The sequence below is a fragment of the Trichosurus vulpecula genome, chromosome 2 (assembly GCF_011100635.1).
Source record: "Trichosurus vulpecula isolate mTriVul1 chromosome 2, mTriVul1.pri, whole genome shotgun sequence".
NCBI classification, from domain to species: Eukaryota; Metazoa; Chordata; class Mammalia; order Diprotodontia; family Phalangeridae; genus Trichosurus; species Trichosurus vulpecula.
Window position 1 is genome coordinate 426,761,001 of NC_050574.1, and position 20,041 is coordinate 426,781,041.

The window sequence follows — 20,041 nt, forward strand, 5'->3', positions numbered from 1 at the left end:
CTCTAGATTGCATTGAGGCAAGGTTGTATTACAGAAAAATATGAGGTGGCTTTTTTTAGATCTTGTAAGCTGAATTTGTTCCCATTTTGCAGGAGGCTGCTGAGTGGGAAGTCCTGTGGCCTGGGGGTGGGGACTGTCCCCTTAATGCCATAAGCCTAAATAAATCCCCCCTATAGCCACTGCTCACCTCTTCAGTGGTGTCCCCTCTAGAGAGAGGATGAAAAATAAGCTCAAAAGAACTCCCCCACAAAGTTCCCAGAGCATCCTCTGTCCAGAGAAAAATGTCCCAAACAATCCCATCAAGTATTCCTAGGTACTTGAAGAACCTCTGGGCTAAGAGAAGAGAAAGAGAAAGGCTTACCTTGGAATAGAGGGAGTCTGAATCAGAGACTCTGCCCGCCCAGGGATACCAAAAATGTTTCAGTTTCATGGTGTGTTGTGAGGTTGTCTTGAAAGAATTCACAGACTCAGACCATCTCCAACCCAAGCAAAGTCATTTATTGAGAATTACATATCTCAGAAAGGGGGCTGAGCTCCAAGAAAGAATCGACAGCTTAGTGAAAGCAAGGCAGGGATTTTTATAGAGAAAAAGATGAGATGTATACATATACATACACATAAATGGATTTAGAGCTGGAAGCGCTATAGAGCTTGGAGGCCATTTATTCCAACCCCATTATTTTGCAGATGAGAAAGAAGGGGACCAGAAAGATTATGTAATTTGCCCAAGCTCAAACAGGTAGTAAATGATACAGGCAACACCTGAACCAAAAACTTCTGACACCATGTTCTCCCACAAAAATGGGTCTAATTTTTCTCAGTTTAAAAATCAACAGATAATTCCCACCAAGTGACTTCAATGCATTAGTATAGTTTCTTTAATACTACTTTCAACTTTACTTTGATACTGATATCTGCTCTTCTTTCTGTCTAAATGACAGTTCATCTTGGACCTGGATCCTACTGTGTCATTATACCCTATTCTATTGCTATATTATAAAAGCTCATCTTTTCCCTATCTCTGGGGCTATTAGTCCATTTTGTTTGGCCTCATACTAACCTCTTCACTACAACACAGAAAGTATATCTTTGCTCAATGATTCAGATGGCTTTTGGACAAATAATACCACCAAAGGAACCTTAGTGTGTACCTCTTTTTTCTAATACCCAACTTTTGGCAATTGTGGAAGAATTCCAGCACTCTCCACTGTGAAACCAATTCTCAGAGAGTCAGAAGATGAATTAAAAAATGATTATGGAAGGTGTTTTTGGACAGAATTTCAGGGCGGGGGTGGAAATCCCATAGTCAAGGCAACTCTACCCATAAACTGTTCTACCATTCCTCAGTTTCTTCCTATTGTCCATTTATAAACTTCTGAAGTTTCTAAGGTTCCTTTATTTTCCACAGAAGTTTTCATAGCTTTGAGGCCTTTAAACATGGATGAGCATAAATAGGGCAGGGACTATGGTGACTGTCTGTAAGTGGGAAATTAACTTTAATTAGACTTCCCTTAGCTAGGAATTTTTTCTTGGTGTTTAACTTATATCCTTCATGCTACATTGTTCTGAATGTGTGCTTTAACTTTTGAAGAACTTGCCCTTAATTGAATTTCTCATGAATTTTTAATCTGTTTTAAAATTTCATTTAAAAAAACACATGGCATATCACATTGGTGTTTCACAAAAGGACCTAGATTGTGTTGGAAGAAGGCACCTGTCTCAGACCCAGCTTATAAATGTCCTTGGTGCTAAAGTTTAGTTTCTAAACTGAGCAATTCTAAGAGCAGAACCATTATAGTTGCAGTGTTTGATATGTGTGGCCTTCACTGGTATTATTGGTGAAGGGCACTTGCCCAAAGTAGGATAGTTGATGCTTAGTTAAGGATTAAGAGACTGTCTTTTTCAGGGAAACCCAATTCACTCTGGCTCTCAGTGATTGACCAAAAAAATAGGTCCCTGACCAAGCACCACTTAATGGTTATTTTTTGGGCCCTGGTGGATCACAGTGAATGTAACCCTGAGGCCAGAAACCCTGAGGGTCTTCCCCTCCAAGTTTGATTTTTTTTTTAATTAAAGAGGCCATCCCTTGATTCACCTATTAAACAGGCCCAATCACTGAATGAGCTTTGCCTCACTCAAAGTGAGAACTCAGAAAGACTTTAGCTTAAAAAGGCCAATGTTTCCCACTGAATCCTGGGCCATCTCCAGTTTTCTTGATCTATATCTGGCCACTGAACCCAGATGGCTCTGGAGGAGAAAGTGAGGCTGGTGACTTTGAACAGCCCTCCCTCACTTAAATCCAATTCAGTTACGAGTTGTGGCATCATATTCTTGATGTCATGGCCCTCTTTGAGAATAAAGGACAAACCACAACCTGTGAGTAGTCTGAGTTGCCCGAATGGGAACCTAGCTGGCCAGTTCCAGTTGGACAGCTCAGCTCCTCCTTTATTGTGTTGTAAGGAATGATGAAAAGGATAGTTTTATAAAAACCTTTGAAGATTTATATGAACTGATGCAAAGTGAAGTTGAGGAGAATCAGGAAAACAATTTATACAATAGCAACAATACTATGAAGACAACTCTGATCTACACAATGAAACCAACCATAGTTCAGAGAATTCATGATGAAATATGCTCTCTACCTCCAGATAGAAAGGTGATAGACTCATAGTATAGATTAAAGCATATGTTTTGAATATTGCTAATGCAGGAATTTGTTTTGCTTAATTTTATATATTTGTCATTTTTTTTCCTTTTTAGTGACTGGTGGAAGGTGAAGTGAGAGGGAAAGAATTCAGAACTAAAAATAAAATATTAAAAATGTACAAAAGGTCTAGATAATGTCCTTCCCTTCCCTGTAGTATGCAGTGTAGACCCCATTTGGAGGAGGATTTATTTAAGGACATATGCATGAAAGTTTCCTGGGCTAAGAGGGCATGGCTGACTATGGTTTATCATTGGAAGTGGTACCAACACTGATGAAATCACAGATCCATTTGAGTATTTAAGCACTCCTGGTGCCCATCACAGTCTGTTATGCATAGTATGTGACTAATAAATGGATTTATTTGTTTAAATTGTAACCAGCATTCTTTCTACCTCTCCTTTATTTGGCTATGCTATTGAGGACTGTACTTCTTATATCCCATTCTACTGAGGGCAACTTCTCCTACTCCCCTCAAATTACATAACTAGGAGAAGGTATGAGCATACATACTTCTTGTTTCTCCCACTTCTATGCTGTTTTTCTATCATCATTCCACAACAGCCCTGCTTCTTTTGTAGTCCATCCCATCCCCTGGCATAATCATTAGGAAATTCAGTATTCATGTTCACAACACCTTTAATACACTGACCTCTCAATTCTTTAAATTCATCAATTTAGTTTTCTTATCCATCTTGCTTCAGCCACATACCTGTATAGTGATGCTTTAGATGTCATTCTTTTGAAATTGTACCACGTCTAAAATTAATTTTTTAAAAAATTCTATTCTCTAACTGTAGAATTCTATTTTTCCCATCTAATCACATTCACAGTAAACTTGAGGTAGCAAGATATGGCAAAAAAGAGCATTGGATTTGAAGTCAGAGAATCTGGGGTTCATATCATGGCTCTACCTGTGTGACCTTGTATGATCTTAGGCAAAGTGCTCAGTTTCCTCATCTGTAAATGATGAGGTTGGGTTAAATGACCTTTAAGGTCACTTCCTGCTCTAAATCTATTTCCTATGATCTTACTTTTTGCTCTTGTTGTGACTTTTATCCTTAGTTCTTCCTTTCTCCCATTCCTATTTTCTAGGTCCATTTCCCCTGACTCAGACCTCACATATGTCTATGCCTTGTTTGGACCCCACGGTTTACCATTTTAATATTTCATTTCTTATACCCTAGAAATTCTTGCCCTTGTACCCAACCTGTGAATCCTTGTCCTTAGTTAATCTCCACCATCTGATTCTCCCACTCTTGCTCCAGTGCTGCTTAGCATTACTAGAGAAAATTATGTAATCATTCTACACACTAATACACATATTCTACACAAACATAATCATTGTACACACTAATAAATTCATGTTAAATAATCTCAGCTATATCCTTGCTGCTGCTCAAGAATCCTCTTTTACCTTTATTGACTTCTTACCTCATCACTTAGTACCTGTTCCAACCCTTCTCTTCTACCAAGCCCACCTCCAGTTCCCATATATAAAGCAGATAATTTACTTATTTATTTCATTAAGAAGATTGAAGCCATCCTACATGATATTCTTTGAGAATCCTCATCCATTTCTCAAACCCTCTTGGTATCATCAACCTTTCTGCTCCTTTCCCCATTTATATTTCCAGTTTAGACTAATCCCTTTGCCTGTGCCTTTGATCCCATTCTCTGCAATGTCAGAACTTTGCTCCAGCAATTATCCTCTCTTTCATACATCTTCAATTTCAGCCTTACCACCGGTTCCTTTCTATTTGCCTATAAACATGTTTATAGCTCCTCAATCATAATAAAGACTTCCCTTGACCTTACCCCATTTATCTACTATTCCATTTTCCTGTTCTATTTCACAGGAGAATTCTTGGGAAAAAAGCTCAGTGCTCAGTGCCCTCACTTCCTCAGGAAAAATCCCTTCTCAACCTCTTACAATTTGGTTTCTGTCCAAATTCTTAAGGAGGACCTGGTAGATATTGTCAAGTTTTTGAAGGGCTGTCACTTGGAAGGAAGATAAGATTTATTCTTTATGGCCCTAGGCTGCAGAACTAGAAACAATGACTAGAGGTTGTGAAGAGGCAAATTTAGTCTGATATCAGGAAAAAATTCCCAACAATTAAACTACTGCCAACCTGGGTGATACCAGTGTGCAATCTCTGCTACTGGTGAGGCTGAGGCTGGTAGATTGATTGAACTCATTAGTTATTAATTATAGCAGGTATAAAGCTGATTGGGTGTCTGCATTGTCTGGCACCCCTGAGAGTAGGAGGCAAGGCAAGAAGCTCCCAGGCTGCCTAAGGAGGGACAAAACTTCTAAGGTCAGAAATGGAATATATCAAAGCTTTCATGCCCATCAGCATGGCTGTGCATGAGTGGCCATTGCACTTCTGAGCTGGGAGAGATAGGAAGACTCAGTCTCAAACAAACAAAACAATTAGAACCATTAAAAAGTAGAATCAGCTGCCTAAGGAAGCAGTGGGTATCCCCTCCTTGGAAATCTTCAAGAAATAAGTGAATGATGACCTCTTGGGCATATTGTAAACCAGTGGTGTCAAACTCAAATAGAAATAGATGCCTGTGACTGCATATTGACTTAGAAAACCACAAATTAACATTATCTACATTTCATTGTATTTAAAATTTTTTTAAACATTTCGTGATTGCATTTTAAACTGGTTCTGCTATACTGAGGAGTTTTGCAGGCCACAATGCAGTGAGTTTGAGATCCTTGTTGTAGGCAGAATTATTTTTCAGTATTGTATTCCCTCTGATTACTTCCCACAGTGCTTAGCTCCTAGAAGGCACTTAATAAAAATGTTAACTGACTGACTAATGAGTCAGATCTCCAGAAGGAGGCTACTATTCCTACTCAGAATTCTAAGGATAACCCAGAGAGTCTGAATTTCTATGTCTATCACTCATGAACTCCCACAGGCATGCCCTCGATTGTTTATCAGCCAATAGTTTCAATTTTCTTGTAGAGAGAGGATTTACTGAGTCTGGTATGAACAGTTGGTGTAAACCATTTCATCCAGACTGGAGACATCCTTGCCATTTGCTCATAATAGGGTCCTGTGATAAGTGGGCTCAGACTTACAAAGGTAGTTTAGTACACGTGTAGAGAACATGTATGACAAAGTGGTAACTTGAATATCTTGGTTCCTGGAAGTCCTTTTCTTATTATGTAGTCCTTGTGAAGTTGACTAGGTATTTACGACTGGGCTCCAGGAATCAGTGCTTTCACAATAGCAGTCCACAGCCAGTACTTCTGTCTCTTATGAAGGGTCATGACACTGAAACCGTTGTCATTCTCCTGTGACAATCTTTGCTTCTATCTGTACACACTTCCTTGGTAATTTATCACTTATTGCTCTGGTGAACTCTGCCACTCCCACTAGTCATGAGTGGAAACTTTGATGAATCTTCTGAACTCAGTTGCACTTCTGGGATGGTGGTGGAGTGGGAGAGGAGGAATTTTATTTCTCTTCCAAAACAATTTCCTCTAAAGGACTTGACTGGAATTCCTCTATCACTAGATTAGCCTGCTGCTGGAATATGTGATTCTTTTTAAAACTTCTTTTGTTTATTTTATTCTTAATTTATGGAGTAAAACAAACTTTTCCATAATATGGTATAATAAAAAAAGATGACTGCGCATGAAACTGTGAATCTATACTGTCCTTTATTCATTTGACATTGTAGCTAAACCAGTCAGCATCCCAAATGAGTGTTAAACTATCCCATTTCTGTCTCTGTTTTTGAACCCATGTCTTCTAGCCTCTAAGGACTAGATATCCCTTTGACCTGATTGGGCCCAGCTTCCCTGGATCAACTCATATGGTATTATGGTTTACCTATTCATCTGAGCAAATTGGAAGGGGAATAAACTGGGGAACAGATGACTTAGCACTCATAGCTTAGGTGCATAGGGACAAAAAATTAGACTAACGTAACATATATATATATACATACATATATATATATATATATATATACACATATGCTATACACATGCATATATGTTAAATTGAAATTAACTCTTTCCCACCCCAAAATTTGCCCTTTCTGTTGAGTCTCCTATTTCTATGAATGGTGTCACCATTTTTCCAGTCACCTATGTTCAGGTTTTTTCAGCTCTTTCTCTCTTACTCCTTTTGCAGATAATGCTAAACACTGTCAATTTTACCTCTGTAATATCTCTCACATTCAGTCTCTCTTTTCTATTCCCATTGTCTCCACCTATGCAACTTTAAGCCCTCTTATCTTCTCTTTTATGTTATTCCTAATTAATCTCATGGTCTCCAGGTTCATCTTGAGAAGCAGCATTATATATATCAGAAAGAGCTTGGAGATTGAGACGTGGTGGAGACAGGAGAAGGAGAAGTGGTGGAAGCAGTGGAAGCAGCAGCAACAGCGGCAGAGGCAGCAGCTGCAGAAGCCGAAGCCAAAGCAGAAGAAGTTGAAGCAGCAGGCACTATTGAGAGCAGGACTGACCCGCGTGCAAACCAGAGAGTGCTGAGCAAGGGCTTGAGGTTTTTCTGTAACCTCCTGGTTACTTTTGTGAGGCAGACTTATTGGGCCTAGAAGCTTTTGGCCAGGATATAGAATTGGGGACACTAGTCCATTGTCTGCTACTTTGGAGCTTGAATAAATGCTTTAATTCCTCTGCCTTCTACTTAGAGAATTCCTTATATTATGCGATTCTGAACCATTCAGGCATATTTATGATTTTCTTTGAAATCATGAACTCTGCCTTTATGTTATATCTGGCGACAAGGATGGGATCGCTAGGTATAAGATCTCTATTTAGAAGCAGAAGAACTTCAGAGGAAGAGATGAATATCCCAGGGTGGGAGGATCCATTTTATTCCTCCCTAGTAAAGGAATGGACTAAAAGAGCTGGACTCTGTGAAAACTGAGAACCAAGGCTAGATGGAACCAAGAACTGGGAACCAAGGAAAGATGTTTACAAGAGCTTAGAATTCAGTTGGGGTATCACTATCTAGGTAAAAAAAAAAAGCCTTTATGTTATAGAGAGGAGGGAAGACAGAAAAACCTGTTATTAGGCTATTGGAATAGTTCTTAAGGAGGGCATATACTTGAGTGTTGACAATGGGACTAGAGATGGAGGGATGAAGAAAGGCTGAAGCAAAGGGACTTGGTAATTGGTATATTTTTGTCACTTAAATACTTGTTGGAATACTGAAAAAAATGTCATTGGGTATGTCAGTTAGGAGGCCAGTGATGATCTGAAAGAGTTTTAGAGATGGAAGTCAGATTGCAAAGAGTTGAGGAGAGGTTAGTTAGTGAAAAAGTAGAGGTACTGGATATAGACAACTTTTTCATGAATTTGACTCTGAAGAAAAGGAAAGAGAACTGCAGTTGAATTGGGGCAAAAGGGAAAACTTTTTTTGGGTTAGGAAGACTCAGGACTGACTGTAGACAGAAGAAAGGAAAAGATTGAAGATAATAACAATAATTGGCATTTATATAACTTTAAGGTTTGCAGAGTCCATGCATTATCTCATTTGAGTCTCACAACAATTCTATAAAATAGGAACTACTGGTATTGTTATCCCTATCTTATGGATGAGGAAACAGGAAGAAGCTAAGGCTCCATACTCACAAGTGTTGGAGGTAGGATTTGAACCTAGTCCCTTCAGACTCCAAAGTCAGCACTCTGAAGTGGAGTGGAGAGAAGAATGATTGTTGGAGCAAGGTCTTAGAAAAGGCGTGAAGACTGGGCACAAATAGAAGGATTATTTCAGTGAAGAATGATGAAACAAAACAACAGATGGAGAGGAAATAGCTGATATTGAGAAGTCCTGAGGAGTGGAGAAGGGAAACAGAGAAAAATCCAAATCGGCCTCCTCAATCTTCTTAGTGAAGTCTTGTGCTCTACCTTTAAGTTTTTTTTTAAGGATTAGGAAGATTTGGGACTGTGGTCGGATGGAAAGGAGTAGTGAGGGAAAGTGGAAGATAAGAATCTTCACTGGTTAAGGGGAGTGGTTGAGGGCTTGAGATAGGCGAATGTTTTGAAGGAGTCATGGCGGGGAATAACCTTTGCTACTCAGAAGTCTCTTCAATTTAATTCCTATCTATCTCCCCAACCTTATACTATAATCGTTCACATACTCTGTTTTCCAAATGTTTAAAATGCTCTATTTTCAATTCTCATTTCACACTAGTTCTTTCGAATGTAGTAGATTAGTAATAAAAGAAAATATTCAGGACTTAAATAGTATTCTTCTGATAAACCAATGAAACTTTATTATTTAATTTGTGCATTACAAGAATTTTTAAAAAATAATAAATAGTTTTTATATAGTTCCTTAAGGTTTGCATTAGGCTTTGCAAATATTACCTTATTTTATCCCCACAACTCTGAAAGATAGGTACTATTTTACATATGAGGAAACTGAGGCAAATAGAGATTAAGTGACTTACCCAGGGATGGCAAATCTTACTCTCTCAACCTTATATAGTTCTGAGGTGTAAAGGATTTTTACAGAACCTACATTAAGAAGATTTAGGCATCATTTAGACAACATGCTTTATATATGTTTATTTTGACTATTTTGTCCTTTTTTGGCACAGTACATAGAAAATAAAAAATAGCAAACAGAATGAGAACATTTTATAAATTAGGAAGCAGGTCCACTGCAGTTATTTGATTTGCTCAAAATCTAGTAACTAGTTAATAGCAGAGCTTAGATGAAGAGATCTGATTTCTAATCTCATCTCTGCCACTAGCTAATGGCATGACCTTTTGCAAGCCACTTAACCTCTTTCTTTGGTTTCCTCACTAGTAAGGTGAAAGAGCTTCAAACATCTTAGAGTTCCCTTGCAGGCCTATGAATTGTTTTTTTAATCGGTGAAGTTAAGAGTACTACGACGGTTGACCTGAATCTCATCTTAGAATCCTTTCTCCAATTTATCAGTGAACTATAAAAATAATGTTTTCACTAGATGTTAATTACAACTAACATAGGATATTGGCTAGACTAGATGTAGCCTAACTAGTTATCCCAATTTGCAGAGCAGGACAGTGGTGAGGCCAGGGAACAGCATGCTGATTTTGTGCTAAGTATATAAATTATATAAATTATTTTGTATAATGACAGCAATAATGAATTGAGTAGACAGAATTCCTAAGGGTCTGTGATAGGAATGAAATTGTCACAATAAAAAGTAAAGGTATCTTGAATATATATCAGCAAAGACAAAACAAAAAGTCATGAAGTCAACCACCAGAACTGTAACTTTTATTTGCTAACAAATATCTTAATAAACAGGCTTACTCCACCTGTAAGACCTGATAATGCCTCTTAGGAAATCATAGAAAAATAAAATACAATAATAATTAGTAATTTGTACTTTGTACAAAAATCTCATTATGTTGCTCAGCAGGTATTTTTGCTAAACCCCATATTTTTTCCGCAAATAGATGGCAAATGTGGTACAGATCACCATAAAAACTCCCTAGTGTCGAGAGCTGAGCATTCTATGACACTATTAACTTGTAGGCATGCCAACACATGGAAAGTTACATGGAGCATCATAATAATATAGAGGGTTTTTAAAAGATGACAACAATCTCACCTTCAAATAGATATGGGCTACTTCACTGCTGAAGTAAAGTAGATAACAGGTAGTTTCCCCTAGGGATGGTGGTTTCATTATGATTATCTTTCTACCATATTGTGATTATTACCAGAAAAGAGAATGTAGTAGGTGTTAGGAATCTGAGTGCAAGGTAAATATTGAGGCTTTAAATACTGATGGAATCTCAAGAAGAAAAGTAGTTTAATTCCTTGTTTGCCTAAACTATGAGGTCTTTTTTCCCTGTTGCAAAACCAGAGAGGTGCATTGTTAGTGTTCATAACTAATGGTGAACAAAGCTCAAAGACAAGTTCCCAAAGAGACATGCTTATTATGACCTTTTATGTGGATGAAAGCAATTTTCAGCAGCAGTCAATAAGATCTAGAAAGGTGTAAGCTGGGTATCTTTATATAACTGTGCTCCTCAATATTCAACCAATCAATAAAGTTTGCAAGATTTGTGCCATAACCAAAGATTTCTTACGTGTTCTTTGATTTTGATTATATTGCAACCGCAGAAGCTATCTACCATTTAAATTTTGACATGGCTGTTTAAATATTATCTAAAGTGTCTCATCAAATACATACTAATACGTATACATACATTATTACATCTTATGGCTATGCTAGAACAGCAAACAATGGAGAGCAATCTTATTTACTCACAAGCTAATTTCACAGAAAATACACAAAATAGAAATCCATGTTTAAAGCCCACCACATTGAATTAGAGGCTCTCCTGAGATAAAGCACCAAATACAACTAGAAAGATCACATTTTTCCTGTCATATAGGAACATCAGATAGGATAATCACCATATTGCTTCATGGTTCTTTCAAAGGAAGGAAAGGAATGAATGTTTTTTAATTTGAGCACAATAAAAATAAAACAGTTATTGCTTTTTTAAAAAAAGTATTAGGACATGCCTTTGTCGTTCTCCAACCTCATATGTCAAGATAAAGGTTTCAGTACTTTCTAAAATATGTGCCCCAAAATATATAGTTTTTGCAATTATAGTAGAAATGCTAAATTAACATATAAGTCTAAAATTTGGTCAGGCCTTTTCATTTTGTAATAAACACAAATATAGAAGAAAAAAACCTCACCTAGCTATACCTATAGTGTTCAGTAAGAAGATTTCAATTAACCCCTGCACTGAGAAATAAAGAATCTGTGGCCACATTCTTTTGAAAAAAAAAGTGAAACCTCAGAAGCAGTCAATAAAATGACTTGGAAATCTGGAGTTGTTAAAAAAAGAACTAATGAAGATATCCTTTTAAAATGTAATTTTTTTGTAACACAAATCATTATTATTACTTTTTGGTTAAAGCATTTTATAAACAATATGTCTTTTGAAAGTCAATCCAGAGATTATGATGGAATACTTTTGTACTATAAGAAATTATGAGCAGGATACTCTCATAATAACCTGGGAAGATTTGCATGGGCTGATGCAAACTGAAATGTACTGGGTACTAAGTAACAACAATATTGTAAGATGATCAGCTATGAATGACTTAGCTATTCCCAGCAATACAATGATCCAAGACATCTCTGGAGGACTTACAATGAAAAATGCTATCCACCCCCAGAGAAAGAACTGATGGTGTCTGAGTACAGATTGAAACATACTTATTTTAAACTTTATTTTCTTGAGTTTTTTTAATTTATGTTTCTTTCACAACATGACTTATGGATATATTTTGTATGACTACATGTGGATAATCTACATGGAATTGCTTGCCTTCTCAATGAGGGGTTGGGGTGGGGAGGGAGCAAGGGAGAGAATTTGGAACTCAAAGTTTTATAAGTGAATGTTAAAAATTATTTTTGCATGTAACAGGGTAAAATTAATAAATTAATTTTTTAAAAAAGAAAGTCAATCCATATTTTTAAAAATGAGGAATAGTGAAAATTTTGGTCATGAGTCTCCTTCCTGGCTTTTACTCCCACTATCAAAATTGAAAGACTAAATCCATAAAATGAAAGAAGGGAATATGTTGATACCCCAGGAAGAATATGGAGATCACTGGGAAAATCATGATAATCATGCACAGATGAGAAATCTGTTTATCCTACATTAGCTCTGAATTTTTTATCATACACATTTTCCACATTAGGAAAGATCTTTCCTAAGAGAAGTGACCAAGAAGTGTTTCCCTTTCTTTCTTTAAGCTTGGAAAAAGGGAGCACAAGGTAAATTTGTTCTAAAGACTAGCTTTAAATATGTTGACATTAGGAAAAGGAAAAGCAATATGTAAATTAATAACTATGAGTTGGTTTAATACTCAAATATCAGAAGAGAGGAAGAAATTGCCTGAAGTGGGAATATTTTGTTGATATGAAAAAGAAATTTAAAAAATTAGAGTTTGAGATATAATTTTAAGCTCTAAGAAAGTTTAAAGCTTATATATTTCTTAATTTTATGTAAACATGATTAAAATTAATACCAGTTGTGTAATTTATAACTGATATTGAACAGGATGCTTTTTTGAACATAATTATTCCTGTTTTAGGCAAATTATGTTATTGGTTTCATATTTATCTATCTTTGAACTAAACTAGTATTAGAACATTCACTTTGAAGAGTAATTATGAATTTACTTAAGTATAAAGTACTTTGAGAGGAAAACATTAAATGTATTATTGATGTTTTCCAAATGCAATATGATGATACGTTTATCATGTAAAAGCAGAATTAAAAGTGAGAAAAAACATTATTTTAATCAAGAACTATTTGGTCAGAGTATTTTCATACAATTGCCTATTTTATCATAATTTTACACAAACATATTTGAACTAAAGATATTAAAAATATTTATATGAGATACTCCTATTCTCATAATACATTTTGATTTTAAAAGTATATCACCAGAACATCATGTATTAATGCTAAATAATAATTTTCTCATTGAACCAGTATTTTTCTGGTTATGTAAAGAAATTCCTGATTAATAATATAAAGACTTATTTGTGTTTCAAATTGTCTAATTTTCCCCTGTATTTGAACTTTCACTTGGTCTTCTAGGTTCTTTCCATTATTATCATCCTTTCATGTTTCCTACTTGATTTTTCACTAGTTAAAATAGCCAGTAACAATATAGTAATAAAAACAATTCTTAATAGTCTGCCTTGTACACACAATTGAATTTAAGCACAATGGATGATTTTAATTTGTTATCTGTGGATCTAGAGATAAACCTATTAATCTTAGGGCCCTACAAATAATAATAAAGTTAGTAGTTTTGAACAGCACAATAGAGACCTGGAGTGTAAATCCTGTCCTAGTAGCATGGCATTGTAGATCGTTCCATTAAAGGAGAAGCTTCTAACACCACAGGATTTCTTTTCATTTTGAAATCCGCTAAGGGAAGGGGACCCTTTCTGAATTTTTAAAATTGGAAGCCTAGAATTTAAGTATATATCCCTGTACACATTCACATTAGCTTGCTAATTGAGAGATTGCATAGGTAAAACACACACACACACATTATTAATACAGTTCCAGATTTCACTCTAAGGATATATGTGTGTGTATTCAGTCTCATTAAAGCAAATCAAAACTTAGATTACAAATTTACAGCATGTGCATATCTTATATAAAACCAAAGCCGGAGTTGCACAAGATGGGCAGGCACAGATGGGGTATTATTTGCATCATTGGAAGGAGTACCATACCCATGGTATCATGGATCATTCGAAGTATTTGAAACTTTGTCTTTCATTCAGTGCTGGAAATGTAAAAACCCACAAAAATTATTCTTTTATTTTTTCTATGAATTCAGTGATCATTTCAATGTACTTTTAGAAGGATATGACAAGAAATAATTTGAATAAAAGCATTTCAGTCATCAAACAAGTTAGGTCTAGAAATAATTTAGCGTCACAATAGCCACCAAAAGCAAATGAGTGTGAATTAGCTTAATTATTGGGATGCCTCTGAAGGCTAAGCAGTTTTGTTTTAATGACACTCAGAAACCACTGCAGTCAAATGAATAAAATATACTCACTTGACCAAAAAGAAAAAAAGGTGACAAAATTTTTGCTATGGTGTTAATGACTAAATTAGAATTCTTATCCTCAGGAGGCATAACAATACTGTAGGTAAAAGAAAATGAACATGGTAGAAATGGTATATAATGGTTTGTACCCATTGTAGTCAATAAAATAGGAGTATGTGTTTAAGTAAAAAGTAAACAAAAAGCATAAACTATTCCCAAAATACATGTATAGAGTTCATTTTGGCAATAACTGAAGGTAGGATGGAACACATTATAAGCAAGATCCTCTCCAACTTTAGAATGGAAAGGTTGAAGTGTGTAAACCTGGGTAAACTAACTGTCTTCTCCAGACCTCAGTTTTCTTACCTGTAAAATGACAGAGTAAATGACTGAATTATTTCTTAGGTACCTTCTAGCCCTAAAATCCTATGAAATGATGTAGAATTAGTATCTGCAGTTAAAATAAATAAACCTAGATTCATGACTCAACATTTCTAATCTCAATATCATTGTGGAGGTTTTCTTTTGTGGGGGAAAAGTGTGTGTGTGTGTGTGTGTGTGTGTGTGTGTGTGTGTGTGAGTGTATTTATCAGTGTGGGGAACTTTCCATATAGAAACTCTCTCTACCAATGAAGGTGAGCAATCCATCTGCAACTTATAGTGTTAGAATATTGCTCTCAGCATTGGTAACTAAGGTGCGACTTTCTTACTGTTTTAGAATGATTAATTAAGTGACTTTGATTGAGCCTTACTAGGTGCAAAGCTCCAGGCCCAAACCCCTATCTACTAGATGCTAAGCTTATGTGGGCATGAAGCCCTCAGGGTCCTAAGGCAAGTTGCTAAGACCAGAGCAAATAATAGGAGCCTGAGTTCTGGTTGCTCAGATGACATTTGATGATGGCTAAAGAGTGTATAAAAAGAGAGAACAGAGCTGTTTTCTTGAGGCTCTCACTCCTGGAGGCATGGGACTCTGGACAACTGCTCTAAGAGCCTTCTGGCTGAACTCAGATGTTGGTGGTTTCTTGGTAACTATGCATTGTATTTGGTCTGTTTATAAATATATGTTTGTAATTTGTTTGTATTTGCTCTGAAGTTCAAGGTACTGGCTTTTTCCCCTGAATTAAATGAATGATATTTGTATGTTGGATTGAAATAAGACTGTTAACCCCTTAACATTGCTTTCCTTAGTAAAGCAGATCAAAAGAACCTGTGCTGGCAGCATTCTTGTTGTTGGGCTTGTGCTGGTCTTTTACCCCCACAGCAGCTGCTAGCTGAATTGTTGCAACACTCTCCATGCTGAGTATTTTGTGGTCACAGAGCTAATATGTCTAAGAGTCAGGATTTAAACCAAGATATTCCTTATTCTATGGCCAGCTCTTTATCCACTATACCACACTACCTTAAATATTTTAAAGGCAGAATTTCTAATAATCTTAACTTCTCCTTATGTTAATTTCAATACCTTTGGGGGAAAGATGTCTGTTCATCCTTTTGAATGAGGTGGATTCATAAAATGAATTTTTATGATGAGGTGGAGAGTCCAGTGTTACTTAAACTAGAGGCTTGAGGTATAGCTATCTTTCTTTTGCTAATTTAAAGAATAATCTCATGTCCTGATCAGTTATTTAACTTATTTGTATCTCATCACAATGTCCCTATCAAGAAAATGTCTATAAAATAGAATTCCAAAAGGATCTGCTTAATAATTACAAAGAATGGAGAAAAACTAGCCAAACCTCATGTCATAGTCTTATATAGTAGATAACTTTTGATGAGAGTAGCATGATTTATATTATTGATATTTTCTACTTATTCCTAGGAGAAAGATAGGATAAATAAATGGTTTTATTTTTCAATGAAATCTACTTCTGCCCTTTCCATTCTTCAGCACAGATCTTTCCATTCTGAGCTGTTAGTCTTTCTGTCTTTAGTGTCTGCTATTTTGAAGGATGAATGCAGTAGTATGTCACTGTTTAACCTCTTAGATCAGCTCTACACAGCTAAAAGAAAATTGAAGCTTAATTGTTTCTCTAGTGGATTTTGGGGTTCTTATTAGCCCTTTTGGATAACTGAGAAGAAATTTCTTTCTACTTTAGTTATGTAAAACCTTAGTTTCAGTCGCAACTTAAAATGTGGTTGAATGAGGAGCAAAGACTTTTATTAGGGCCTGGGTACAAACCAACCAAATATTTGTTAGTATTTTGTCATCCTTATAAGCCCAAAATGGAGACAGTTCTTTCTTTCCATTCTGTTGTCTTACAAATCTCCTCTACTAGCTAATGCCTAAATAATCTTTTTGTTTGTTTTAGGTAGAATATTTCTAAACATGTTTTAGAATAGTCCAAAAGCTTCAAATAAAAGCTCTCTTAGTCACAGTTACCTCTCCAAACTTAAGAGTAAAAGAACAAAAGGCTTTCAGGTGAAGTCCAAGTGACCTTTCTGTGTCATTGGAGTGAAATCCAGGATAATGTTAGATTGATGGAAATTTATCAAAAATATACTTTGAAGTCTGTTACCCATTTTCAAATCAGAACACTGCTACATTTCACTAATGTTAAGAGAGGAAGCTTTCATTATCTTAAAAGTTCAGTCCACTTGCCTGATATTTATCTTTATAAAGGAAGCTAAAAAAGATGGGATATTGTATTCATCTCCAACATTAAGACTTCCTTTTCTTTTGTCTTAACTATCTCTATACTGGTTATGGAGATGAGCAGTCAGATCTCTCCTTTGTTAAATGAGGAATAGGCAAATGATGTTGTTCCATGCAGACACAGCAGGTCAATACTCATTACAAAATTTACCAGAATCATTAGAATGGGCTGGACAAGAGACAAGGGAAGAAATGAGTGTCCTTGACCAAGGACTATGGATCTTTAAGTGAAAGGGAATTTTTGAGGAATCAGTTAACATTTTTTAAATGACAGTTTGCTATCCCTCCCCTGAATTTCCTTAAATGATAGAGAAAGACGGCTTACTGAAGTCAGTAGGGATGGTTAGGGACTATACCTTCTACAGAATCTGAGGCTAAAGTTCTTACACTAGGACTGGGGATATTTGGGGAAACAGAAGTTTAAAAGTTGGTTCTATGGGAATTTGGGTCCATGGAGTTGCCATATCTGCATCACTTGTTACCTACTGGGCAAAGTTTCTGGGTATTTATTCTCCATCCCCAAAGAGAAAGCCATCCCTATAACAGAATGATGACTATAGTAGGGACTCCATACTCTATAATGCTCATAGGTAGAATATTTCTTAATTTATTCATTACCTTTACCAAATACCAGAGATTGAACAGTGATTGAGTTATTGAAAAAGTTGACCACAAAGCCAAAAGTCAGGTTTTGGCACTCTCTAATACCCCTGTTTGCTTCAGAAATCTCAGTTTCTACTATCAACAGAGATAGAAATTGGGTGGCAGGGCTCAGGGAACAAATCTATTTTTATTTTTCATGTTGTACTTCTTTATCTCTTAGTGTCTTCTACTGAGCTCATAGCAAGTGTTACATAAATACACGTGTGCATTGGATTTTCTCTGCTTAGGAGCTACTACATTTAGGCGAAAAAGTGGGACAGGATAAAGAAAATGTACATATTTGCTTCTGTTACTCTCTGTTATCAGGGAAGCGTTGCTTATGATCAGTAAGCTAACAACTACATGTTTTGATTTCCTTCATGTTTAGATTAGAACATTGATTAGAAAGTCATAATGAATCTCTTTAGTGAAAACCCTGGAAAATGATCCCAATTCATTTTGGAACTATCTTTTCAATTTACTTTATTTTCAATTAATGGCACCCCAGAGCTAATACGAATGTGAAGCTAAGTGTTAATGAATTTTAAAGGCTAATGCAGTAGAAAATGGGACAAATCTGTCCTATCTGGCCATGTGTCCATGACATACACAGGCCCTATTAGTGACTGTAATAGAATTTAATAAATATCCAAGTACTCTTTTTCTACTGAGTCCACAATTTGCTAAATACTGGTTACAATTTGAACATGTTATTGGCTTTCTTATTTACTTACTTTACCTCATTCTGAAACTATTCATTGTTTTAATATTTTCTACTAAACATGGACTATGTGAGACAGCGAGTGTAAAGCAGAATGAAAGTTGGTTTGTATAGTGTCTTTCAAGGCAAAAAGCTCCATAGTGTCAATTAGTCATTATAAAGAAGAGCTTAAATGCATAATGCATATTTCAATTATGTATGTTTCTTCCCCAAAGTTTACTTCTGATTTTTATGTAGGTTATTCATTTTCTTTCTGTCAACAAGTTCTATTCTTTGCATGTTTAAATAGTTTTGATTTCTGTGCATCAAATATATCTAGATTCAACATGTGAACATGTATTTCTCAAATTTCCCTGGTAGTGTGACTATCAGTATGATTGCTAGTGCCAAATATCAGAAGAGATAAGCAGTCTTTAGGAGAAATGGTGGACAGTTATGGTCCACGCTTCTGGTTAGTTTTGCAGACTTACCCTGGATTTCACCCAAGTTTTGTTCTAAAATTTACAACTAAAATTATAAAGATGTATGGATTTGGAAAAAATTGCCATTTCATTCTAAAACTGGGCTAGAGAAGCGCAGGAATTACCAAGTTTTTCTTTAGGCTAGTTAATAATAAAAAAAATGAGCAAAAGCCAATAAGGTCTAGAATTATCCAAGTTTTAAATAAAAGGGTATTCCGTAGAGACCCTTAACCTTACAATCACTACATACTCTGCCTACAGAAGTTTTACATTAATTTATGGAAATTTATTTTACCTGGAGTATACAGAATTTGCTGGAAGAGGATAGTCTTACTGGAGATCATCATCATTTTAGTTTTCACTTTCAGACAGCTTTTTTGTCTTCTTGTTTTGTAAAAATAAATTTTTTGACTAATAAATTTGTCTATATTATTATTACATTTGTTCTTACTGACTATATATAGATATTTGAAAGAAGGTAAATATGGAAATTATATTACCTCTAAATGTATCCAGATTTGTGTAAAATGCATAAACAGCTTGCATATAGTCTACAAGAGATGCCTGAATATGCAAGTGACAGCAAGAATGCACACCTAAGTTTTAGACTGATGCTGAGCTATTTCAGACACACACACACACACACACACACACACACACACATACACACACACTCTTAACAACTGATTGATCATCCTGGTTTTGCTTTTGTTTTAAGACTATTTTAAGGATTACTTGCAAAGGCCATTTTCTTTCTAGCTGTATTGCCTTGGTAAAGAAAAGGAAATTAAGTTGTGGTTCGCAAAATCAGGAGATAAATCAATAAAAGAAATTTCATTTGAGGAATCTAGCCTAATAGCATAATCAACAAAGTCTTGGAATGAAAAAGAGTATTTATGACTTATCAAAGAAACTGGGGGTTGTTTCTAGTGAGGATATGTTCCCTAGAAATTATAGTTTAGGGAGAAATTTAGTAGCGTAGGGAGGGTGCTATCCTCCCTAAGCTAAAATAAAATTGATTTGTAGAAATCATCATCTTTACAAGTCTGTTTTTTTTATTCTAGGAATGCTTCCTGATTCCTTTCCTCATTTACAAATCCTTTTAGGAGGCTTAACTTTTTGGTGTCCTCCACTTTCTTTGATGTGGTCACAGCAATTACTTTTCTAGTTTCAGAGGAAAGAATATTTTGAGCCTTGAATTAGTCTAATGAATAGAATTATCTTGGTAAGGTGACTGAGCTTTAAGACAGTGAGAAA